Below are 11,462 nucleotides of genomic sequence, written 5' to 3' on the forward strand. Positions count from 1 at the left end.
TTCACAGAATTGCTCTAACTCTTCTTCCTCTGCGTATGTTGGCTTATAAGCTGCAATCATCTTCAAGGAGGTCTTTTTATTTGTGCTCATCATGAGCATCATACGATACTATGACCAAGTGCTTCATGACATTTATTGCCCTTGAGTGTGTGATGAAATTAACTCTGTCAAATTCTTTTTTTTTTTTTTTGCTTTTTTGGTGAGGTAACTGGGGTGAAGTGACTTGCCCAGGGTCACACAGCTAGTTAAATGTCAAATGTCTGAGGCTGGATTTGAACTCGGGTCCTCCTGACTCCAGGTCCAGAGCTCTATCCACTGCACCACCTAGCTGCCCCCAACTCTGTCAAATTCTTTACTTCATAGAGAATTTGGGAGCCATCTTTCTATTCAACTGCAGCTTGTTCTTTCTTCCGGGTTTATTGTGTGACTCTCAACATAGATGTGGTTCAGTCCTTTGAATGACATTTGAATTTGTTGGTCATTGATAGAAAAAAACTCACATTTAGGTTACTAACGTTAATGTTGACAGGTGGTCTAAAAACTGAAAATTTTAGCATCTTCTGTTACCCTTTCTGCCAATCCAATACTGTTGCTTTGTAGGTAGGAGGGGTCTGCATGGGACTGAGCCACTTATGCATTTTCTTTGTTTCATGACTTGTTGTGACCAAAAAATTCATTGCCTAGTTGCCAACCTAACTGGTGATGAATCTCTCTTCTAATCCAGCTGATTTAGTCTTTTGTACGGATTATCCGCAGAGCCTTTTCAACAGAGTAGAGCCTGTCTGAACTCTTGCTTTGTGACTGTAGTCTTCAAGAATTCAAGTTCAAGGGGGCGGAGCCAAGATGGCAGAGGGAAAGCAGTGACTTGCTTCAGCTTTCCTCTAAACCCCTCCAAATATCTGTAAAAAAAATGGCTCTAAACAAATTCTAAAGTAGCAGAACCCATGAAAAGACAGAGTGAAACAAATTTCCAGCCCAAGACAACCTGGATGGTTGATTGGAAAGGTATATCGTGCTGGGCGGGGAGAGGAGCACAGTTCTACATGGGTGTGTAGGCCACAGCGAACCTGGAGCAGGTCTCAGAGAACTGAATCGCGGGCAGCTATGGTGGTTTCCAGACCTCTCAACCCACTAATGCCAAAGACAGCTTAGAAAGTCAGTGGGGAAAAGTCTGTGACTGAGGTGAGAGAGAAGCTAGGTCTCAGCCACAAGTCCTGAGCGCGGGCTGCAGCTGCCTGCTGAACTTCTGGCCCACAGACTGAGGGAGAATCGAGTGGCTGATCAGAGGGGGATTGCAGGGATCTCTTTGCCAGTGCTGAGGCAGGACTCTCTTGCTTTGCCCACACTTGGAGCTGGGTCACAGTTCTGAGGGGCGGTCCTGAGGTGAGGAGGAGCACTGGTGTGGTGGAGTTTGTTGTGGCAGTGGAGAGGAAACACCTCACCCCTTATCATAACACCTTGGAAGAACTGAAAATTTTCAGATCCCTAGAAGTATCTCTGAAAATAGCTGTACAAACCCCCGAAACTTGGGACAGTACATTCTTCACATTGGAAGCAGACTCTTACCTTAGCAAACAGTTTAAAACTCAAGTAATTGGCTGGGATCATGAGCAAACCTCGCAAAAAGAGTCAGACTATATTATCTTACTTTGGCGACAAAGAAGATCAAAACATACAACCAGAAGAAGACAACAAAGTCAAAGCTCCTACGTCCAAAGGCTCCAAGAAAAATATGGATTGGTCCCAGGCCTTGGAAGAGCTCAAAAGGGATTTTGAGAAGCAAGTAAGAGAAGTAGAGGAAAAACTGGGAATAGAAATGAGAATGATGCAAGAAAATCATGAAAAACAAGTCAACAGCTTGCTAAAGGAGACCCAAAAAAATACTGAAGAAAATAACACCTTAAAAAATAGCCTAACCCAAATGGCAAAAGAGGTCCAAAAAGCCAATGAGGAGGAGAATGCCCTAAAAAGCAAAATTGGCCAAATGGAAAAGGAAGTCCAAAAGATTACTGAAGAAAATACTTCCTTAAAAATTAGAATAGAGCAATTGGAAGCTAGTGACTTTATGAGAAATCAAGACACTGTAAAACAAATCCAAAAGAATGAAAAATTAGAAAACAATGTGAAATATCTTATTGGAAAAACAACTGACCTGGAAAATAGATCTAGGAGAGAAAATTTAAAAATTATTGGACCATCTGAAAGCCATGATCAAAAAAAGAGTCTAGACAGCATCTTTCAAGAAATTATCAAGGAAAACTTCCCTGATATTTTAGAACCAGAGGGCAAAGTAGAAATTGAAAGAATCCACCTATCTCCTCCTGAAAGAGATCCCTAAAGGAAAACTCCTAGGAATATTGTAGCCAAATTCTGGAGTTCCCAGGTCAAGGAGAAAATAGTATAAACAGCCAGAAAGAAACAATTCAAGTATTGTGGAAACACACTCAGGATAACACGAGATTTAACAGCTTCTACATTAAGGGACCGAAGGGCATGGAATATAATATTTTGGAGGGCAAAGGAGATAGGATTACAACCAAGAATTGCACACCCAACAAAACTGAGTATAATCCTTCAGGGGAAAAAAATGGTCATTCAGTGAAATAGAGGACTTTCAAACATTCTTGATGAAAAGACCAGAGCTGAATAGAAAATTTGACTCTCCAATACAAGACTCAAGTGGAACATGAAGAGGTAAACAGGAAAGAGAAATCATAAGAGACTTATTAAGGTTGAACTGTTTACATTCCTGCATGGAAAGATGATATTTGTTAACTCATGAGACCTTTGTCAGTATTAGGGTAATTGGAGGGAAAAAATTATATGTATGTATATAGATAGATAGAGAGAGAAAGAGCACAGGGTGAATTGAAGATGAAGGGGTTATATCTGGAGAATACAATTAAGGGGTGAGAGAGGATTATACTACAAGGAGAAAGGGAGAGGTAGAATGGGGTAAATTACCTCACAAAAAAAACCCAGAAAACAAAAGGCTCTTACCGTGTAGGGGAAAAGGGGGAAGGTGAGAGGGAATGAGTGAATCTTATTCTCATAGGATTTGACTTAAGGAGGGAATAACATACACACTCAATTGGGTATGGAAATCTGTCTTACTCTACAGGAAAATGGGGGGGAAAGGGGACAAGAGAGTAGGGGAAGATAGAGAGGAGGGCAGATTGGGAAAGGGGGTAATCCGAAGAAAATACTTCTGAGGAGGGACAGGGTCAAAAGATGGGCGGGATAGGATTAAGGGAAATAGAATTAGTTTTTCACAGCATGTCTGTTATGAAAGTGTTTTGCATAACTGCACATGTATAACCTAATAAAAAAAAAAAAGAATTCAGGTTCATCTCCATACCACATCAGATGGGATTCTGAAGAGAGTCTTTCTAATAGTATGTGTTAAATGAATGTTTTTGTATTGAAATAGTAGCAATACCCTTCCTGATGGGAAAATTTTGGTAGCATTTTCAGAATAGCATATGTCTACCACTAACCCTTTCTTTTATTCTCACTTTTTACCTACACTAAGAACACAGGAATTTCTCAAATGACTGAGCATCCCCTGATTCTAGACTAGAAGCTCCTGAAACTTACTGCGTTTTTTCTTTATGGTTTAGTAGAAAGGACTCCAGGCACTTTAAGCCAGGAAACATGGGTTCTAGTTTTGACACTGACAATTTTTTGTTTAATGATGTTTGCAAGTAGTTGCTTTCTTGGGGCCTCAGTTTCCTTCTTTGCAAAATGGGAGTATTACTTGCCTTGTCCAGGTCAAACGAATATCAAATGGGATATTACGGATATGAAAATATTCTAAAAAGTATGAAATTCTATTCTTCCATTCTATGAATGGAAGGTAGCATTGTTTTATCTGGAACTGGTTTACATGATTACATTTTTTAGAAAGTAGTGTCTAAAACACTGAACAAAAAATTCTTTAAGAGTGAAATTCACATTAAGTAAAACAAATTAATTTGCTACTTTGAAAATTATATGAAATGATATTCTATATTTGCAAGGGCTTACCTGGTTCCTGTTTGGTGTTGAAAGAAAGCAGGCAACTGCTGTTGTCTTGAATATATTTCTTTTTTTTCTGTATGCTGATTTCATTGTAACTTCTAAATTGTTACATTTTAGTTCCACTGGACATTTCTCTGAACTGAAGTGCTAATTAAAACACTAATTAAAATTAGCTGCTCTTGAGGGGAGATTAGTTTCAGGTTTTGAAGGGTTATTTTTCCATCTTCTAAGGCAGATTGGTTTGATCTAACTTGACTGATCATGTCTCTGTTTGTGTGAGTCTATCCTGCCCCTTAACCAAGTTTTGACTATGAGTTCTGACTTCCCAAGGGCTTCTTTTTAAAGAAAATTCCTGCATGCAGCACTTCACAGTTTACAAAGGGTTTAACATCTATTCATTTGATCTTCACATCAACCCAGTGAGATAGGAGGGGCAAAGAGTTTCATCATCCATTTTACAGCTAAGAAAAATTAGATTCAGAGAGGTTAAGTGCTTTGCCCACAGTCAAGTCATTGGCTGAGGTGTGGGACTAGACCCTAGCTTATTTCACCATCCCACATCAACTTAGGTATTCCTTGGCTACTCATTTGAAATATTAAATCAGATTCTGGGTTTTGCCAAACTGTTAGTATTACTACTTAGATAAACTGTTCTTGGCTCTTTTGAGAACAAGACTCTGGTACCCCCACCTATCCTTATTCATTTATATATACATTTATGTAATTTGGTATATTTTTGTGTATTATTCTCAAGTATGTATTTTTTTAAAGTTTTTACACTGGAACCTTATGTCATGTTCATATTTCTGGATCCTTTTACAAAATCAATTACTTACTAATTTATTAATAGCCTCCCATTTTCTTTCTCTCCTCATTCTTGCCTATTCTCATACTGGGCAAATATTGCTCAGCTCTGGTGCATCTAAACAATAGGTTGAGTATTCCACCTGGACAGATTTTGTGATCATTTTCTGGATGTTCCCAAGTAGAGGAGTTCAGCCTACTCTACAGGAATTTGAGAATTTAGGATTATTCTCAAAGTTGTGTGTTTGTAAAATAATTATATAGTCTTTTCAATCAAAGTAAATGACTTAGTTTTCTTTTAATGCATTGGTCTAATTGTGTAAGCATTATATTTGAATTGCAAAAACTGGATGAGAGTAGGGGTCATCTTTATCTGCTATATATAAGGTTATTCTACTTCATTGAATATTATTCATTATTTCTGTGATCTCTTTAATAGTGTTGTTGTACAGTCATTTTCAGTCATGTCTAACTCTTCATGACCCCTTTTGGGGCTTTCTTGGCAAAGATACTGGAACGGTTTTCCATTTCCTTTTCCAGCTCATTTTACAAATGAGGAAACTGAGGTAAATAGGATTAAATGACTTGCCCAGCATTCCACAGTAAGTATATGAGGCCAGATTTGAACTCAGGAAAATGAGTCTTCCTGATTCCAAGCCTGGCACTGTACCCACTCCACTACCTAGCTGCCCTCTTTAATATTACAGTACCAGGAATATTGGTTCTTTGTATCAGAAGTGGAACTTGAGGAAAATGAAGACCATAGGCCCAAATAACCTGAAGGCTGTACCAACGTACCCTTTCTCTTCAATCTCTTTTCATAATTGTGTTACTCATGATTTTGGCTAAATGAGACTGGTTATATTAAAGAAGGTTCTGTCAAAATCAAATTCTGTTTTGTTCTTGGTTTTGTTTGGTAGGAGGAAAAATGTTTCAGCTAGCACTAAACCTCTGTGATCCTGAATCAGTTAATTCTAGGCCCTTAAAAGAAATAACTCAAAAAGCAGCAAAGTTCCCTACAGTAATCAACAACTGTTCCCAAAGCTCAAAGCGTCATTCCTTGCTTTGATAATGAAATGGTGTTTTATTTCTTTTAGTGTGACTGAGTCTCAAGGGAGTCTATCTGCAGTCTCTGTCCTGTTTAGTATTTACGATGCATGGGTAGATTCATTACAGGCAAAGGAAAAATTGAAACACCTGTTTGTCTCATCTTGTCTGCCCAGTTTTTGCACACAGTTCATATCATTTTACTTGGCTATATAAACCATGCTTTCTTGGAAATGTTACTATAAAATGAAATAAATGTAAAATAAATTGGCATTTTAGGTCTTTGTTTCTTGCCTAACATTTCTCTCTAGTAACCTATCTGTTATTTTACATGATGGAAACAAAGCAATTCTACTTTGTTTATTATACAAAGCTAGGGACCTGGTGCTATGGCTAAAGGAGTCTCCAGTTAACTGAGAGGTAAGCTGTTTTATTCCATGGAACTTCTGTAAGTGAGGATATCCATACTAGAATATAGCAAAGAGTAGTGGAAAGAGCCTTGGATTTTCAAGCAAAGAATCTAAATTTAAGTCTCAATTCTGCTGTGTTATTATCTCTGTCCAAGGTTGTATGACTTAGACAAGTCATTTGACTTCTCTAGGTTTCAGTTTCCTCATTTGTAAAATGAAGGGGTTGGGTTAGATAATCTCTAAAGCCACTTCTAGCTTTAAATATATATATATATATATATATATATATATATATATACACACCCACACCCACATATATGTGTGTGTATATATATATACACACCCACATACATATATACCTGCATATACGCATATATACTCCCCTTATATTTTTATATTTATATGTGTATATATGTATATACATACATACATATACGTGTGTGTATATATATGTATATGTATATGAATTTTGTACTCTGAGCCCTTCACTTCTTTATTAGGAGGTGGGTGTTTTTTTCTTCATTACTCCTCTGGAATCTCTGGAATCGTGTTCATTATGTTGATCAGAGTTGCTAATTCTTTCAAAATTGTTTGCCTTTACCATATTGTTGTCTTTGAATAATTTTTTTTCCTGGTTCTATTTACTTCACTCTGAATCAGTTCATACAGGTCTTCTCAGGTTTCTCCAAAACCATCCCCTTCATCATTTCTTATAGCATAATAGTATTCCATACCATTTATATACTACAATTTGTTCAGTCATTTTCCAGTTGATGGACACTACCTCAGCTTCTCATCCTTTGCTACCTCAAAAAAAAATGTAAATATTTTCATGTATTCTTAAAGTTTATTTTGCTTATAAAGTTTATTTGCTTATAAACATAAACTATAAGTTTTCACTTAACCTACTCTTCACCTAATGCTTCCTTCTCACTTTAATCCATTCCCTTCTATTTCCCTGTTGAGTGAATTTTGTTTTTGTACCCATCTCTGTGAGTGTACTTCCCTCCTTTGACCAATCCAGATGAGAATGAGACTCAAGTGTCAGTCACTCTCCCCCAATTCCTCTCGCTTGTTTGTATAGTTATCTATTTGCACACAATGATTATGTGTGATAATTTTCCTTAACCTTCCTTCTCCTCTCCCTCCCCCAGTGTATTCCTCTAACCCTCCTTTTCTAATCTTCTTTTAAGATCAAGATATAACAGAACCACTCCCAGAGCTTCTAGCTAATTTGACTCCCTCTATGAAAACTGATTATGATAGAGTTCACAGGTGACACAAATGCCGCCATATTCAAATGCAAGTAGTTTATCCTTGTTTTAGTTCTTTGTATCATTATTAATTTATTTTTATCTTTTTATGTTTCTCTTAACGCCCGTGTTTGAACTTCAAAGTTTATAAATAGCTCTGGTCTTTTCATCAGGAATGCTTGGAAGCCCTCTATCTCGTTAAAGATCCATTTTCTCCTGTAGGATTATATTCAGTTTTACTGGGTAAGTAATTCTTAGCTATGATCCTATATAATTTACCTTTCAAAACGTGGCATTACAAGCTGTCCTCTCCTTTAGGCTGAAGGCTAATACTACATTATGTGTGATCCTGGCTGTGGCTCCTCTGTACTTGAATTATTTCTTTCTAGCTGCTTTGAGTATTCTTCTTTGACCTGGAAACTCTGGATTTTGGCTTAATAAATGTTTATTGATTGGCTGAGATATTGTGGAGAAGTAAACAGTTTGTATGAGTAATGACTGATAAGACTGGAAAGGTCAGATTGTTGAAGACTCAGAATGCCAGACCAAGCAGATTGTATTTTTTCCGCAGGCATTGGGGAACCATTTTTGAGTATGAAAATGACATAATCAGAATGATCCATTAGAAAGATTATAGTAGTGAGAAGGTGTTTTGGGTGAGAGTGGAGGTGGAGAGACTGTTTGCAAGGCTGCTGCAATAGATGGAAGGAAATGAGTGTTGGTGTTAAAAATATGGGCATTTGTGTCAGCAAGCAATTTGGGACCATTGAAAGGATTCATCATTTCCTCAAATGTGATTTTGCATGATTTCTGCATCCTACTCAATTCTGGGTACAGTTTTGTCCATATGTAGCACCTGTAAAGAACATAGTTAATCAATAAAATAATCTAACTTGAGGGCTACCTGTCTAGCTTGCATGTCTGGAAATATACATTATTCATCTACTTTGTTTTTCAAGTATAGATGGTTAGCCTGTCCTTTGCATTGCTGTGGATTGTACTGAAGAGGCTTTATAGCTTTGGGTCAGGAGAGAGAGGTTCAATGCAATTAGTATATAGTCATCTTTGAAAAGGAAAATTTCTGGAATTTCACCATGAGTAGAGAATCCTTTTGTTTGGATTTTGTGTTACATCTTCCATGACACTAACTATCACCTTAGGTATCTCTATTTTTTTTTCTGCATTGCTTAATGTCAGTTCTGAACAGATCACTGAACAGTTATCTCCATAGTTGTAGTTCAGTCATTTCAGTTGTGTCTGACTCTGTGACCCCATTTGGGATTTTCTTGGTAAAGGTACTGGAGTGGTTTGCCATTTCCTTCTCCAGGTATGTCTTGTATAATTTTAATACATGTGTGTGACATCTTGTATGTTATGTATGATTCTTCAAAGCTGCATTTTGTTTTACTCAGTCACATGCTTTTTTCCTTAAAAAAAAAAAATCTTTTTTTTTTTTCCACCTAAGCAGTTATCTTCTTTCCTTCCCATATCATCTCCTACCTATCTCCTGCCTCCGGGGGAAAAAAGGCAAAACCCTTATCACAATTATTCAGAGTCAAGCAAAACAAATTCCTACATCGGCCATGTCAAAAAATTAAGTCATGTGCATTCTAAAAATTGACAAATGGTAAACACTACAGGATCTTTGAATTCTCTGTTCCTCCAATTCAGTTGTGACCAAAAAGTTTGTTCTGCTATAGAAAATGGTTTACAAAAACCTGTCTTATTAACCTGTGTTTTCATTGAAGATATTCATAGACCATCCTCATGAAGATTTTTGTAATTTTGAGGAAGGCATATGAGTCAATAATTACTCATGTGCCTTTTTTAAAAAGTGTTGTGATATTTTTCATTCATTCAGAATATTTTTCTTTTGTAATACCTTGAAAACCAATCCCATTAAACTTCTAGCAGCTCTTTATATTTTTTGGTCAGGAACAGCTGGTCTTCTTGATTACATTTTAAGTGTCTTTGCTACTTCCTCACATTGTGTGTGGGGTGCTGAGGTGGTAAAGTCCAAATATAGTTTGGGATGGCCTGCCAGACTTTTGCTCTACTGAGCACATGTAAAGGGTAGGAAATAAGCTTTTATTAAACCTGCTATGTGCTGGGTCCTGTGCTAAATGCTTTACATGTATTATCTTATTTGATCCTCACAAAAACTTTGCAAGGTATGTGCTGTTATTATCCTCATTTTGCAAATGAGGAAACTGAGGCAAACAGGATTAAGTGTGACTTGCCCAGGGTCACACAGCTAGTACATATCTAAGCCTGGATTTGAATTCAGGTCTCCCTGACTCCATCCAGGTCCAGTGTTTTATCTACTGAGCAACCTAGCTGCCTCTGGGCAAAATATTTGCTGATGAGAAAAGATCATTCTGTCCATTTCCTCCTTTCAGTTCTATGTGAAGATGCTTTTGGGATGATCTTCTCAGCTGGGAAGCCAAGCTTTCTGCAGGCTTATTTTTCCCTCAGCTGACTCTCACCAATTCTAGACCCTGGGCAGGTCACTTAAACTCGTTACCCCAGCAGCTCCCTAGGACTAAGTTACAAAGGAGCTGCTGATCTGTGTCAGGTGGAGGTAGTTTCCACATCAGAAATTCTTTACATACATTGAATTATAGGTCTGGACCAAGAGAAAAAAATCTGCTTGCTCGGGACAGTTAGCAACAAGATATTGAAATGATTCCTTATTCATTGAAAGAAACATGTTGGACTTGGAAGGAACCTGAGAGATCAGTGAGGGCATGAACTTTCTGTCTCCCCTGACATCTGCCATACAGTAGGTAGGTGTGTGACCCTGGGCAAGTCACTTAATCCTGTTTGCCTCAGTTTCCTAATCTGTAAAATAAGCTGGAGGAGGAAATGGCAAACCATTCCAGTATCTATTGCAAGAAGACCCTAAATGGGGTCATGAAGAGTAGGACACAACTGAAAACAACTGAGCAGAAGTACTTAATAAAGTTGAATGGTTCTCCTGGGATACAAGAAGGACCAAGAAAAGATTTCTATATGTCTATATGGAAGCAATGGGGTGTAGTTCAAAGAACAATGGATTTCAGAAGTCCTAGGGTGGGTCCTTTCACCTGTTTGAGCCTTAGTTTTTTTTTTTATCTTCAAAATGGGACCAATAGTGCCATTTGCTTATCTCACAGAATCCTTGTAAAGATCAAATTAAAATATCTGTAAAGTACTTTGTAAGTATAACAGACACTATAAACGTCAACTAATAGTAGTAGGAGTAGTAAGAGTAATAGGAGGAGGAGGAGGAGAAGTAGCAGCAATTATACCTGTACTAAAGTCCAGTGTCTCACTGTATTGTGGAATTGACCCTAGACCCTTGAAAGCTATGCCAGTAGAATACAAAATCTGGTCGGTTATGTCAAACTAGAGAGACTTTGAGCATGGGTCTGCAACACTGAAGATCTGTTATCTGAACACCAGCCTAGGGAATCTTAGAGAGGCTCATCACCATCAAATAGCAACTGCTCTGTTTAGCATTTTAAGCTTTTTGTAATATGTGTGTGTGTGTGTATGTTAGGGGACTGTCTAAATGTATAAGTGCATAGCTCCATTGTAACATGGATAGATATGAATTGATGTCTGGCTTACCTTTGTGGAAATTGAAAGAATTGTACCTGCACTACCCATAAAGGAGAAAGAGGCAGCAAGATTGTAGGTCTGCTGAGGCTGGGCAGTATCTCCTGTCTCCAAGAGTGTTATTGGGCTAGAATTTCAAATGTATATGTGATGAATTTCATATACATACATATGATATATATGATATATGATATATATCATGTATATATATGTGTGTGTATATATATATATAAATGTGTATTTTACTCGCACAATTATTTCTAGTCTAAGGGGATGATCTTTGGGGGTTCAGAAGGAGAGCTTCTTCATTCTTAAGGATCACTGTTTT

Source organism: Vombatus ursinus, unplaced genomic scaffold (assembly GCF_900497805.2).
Source record: "Vombatus ursinus unplaced genomic scaffold, bare-nosed wombat genome assembly UNPS02010219.1, whole genome shotgun sequence".
In the NCBI taxonomy this organism is placed as follows: domain Eukaryota; kingdom Metazoa; phylum Chordata; class Mammalia; order Diprotodontia; family Vombatidae; genus Vombatus; species Vombatus ursinus.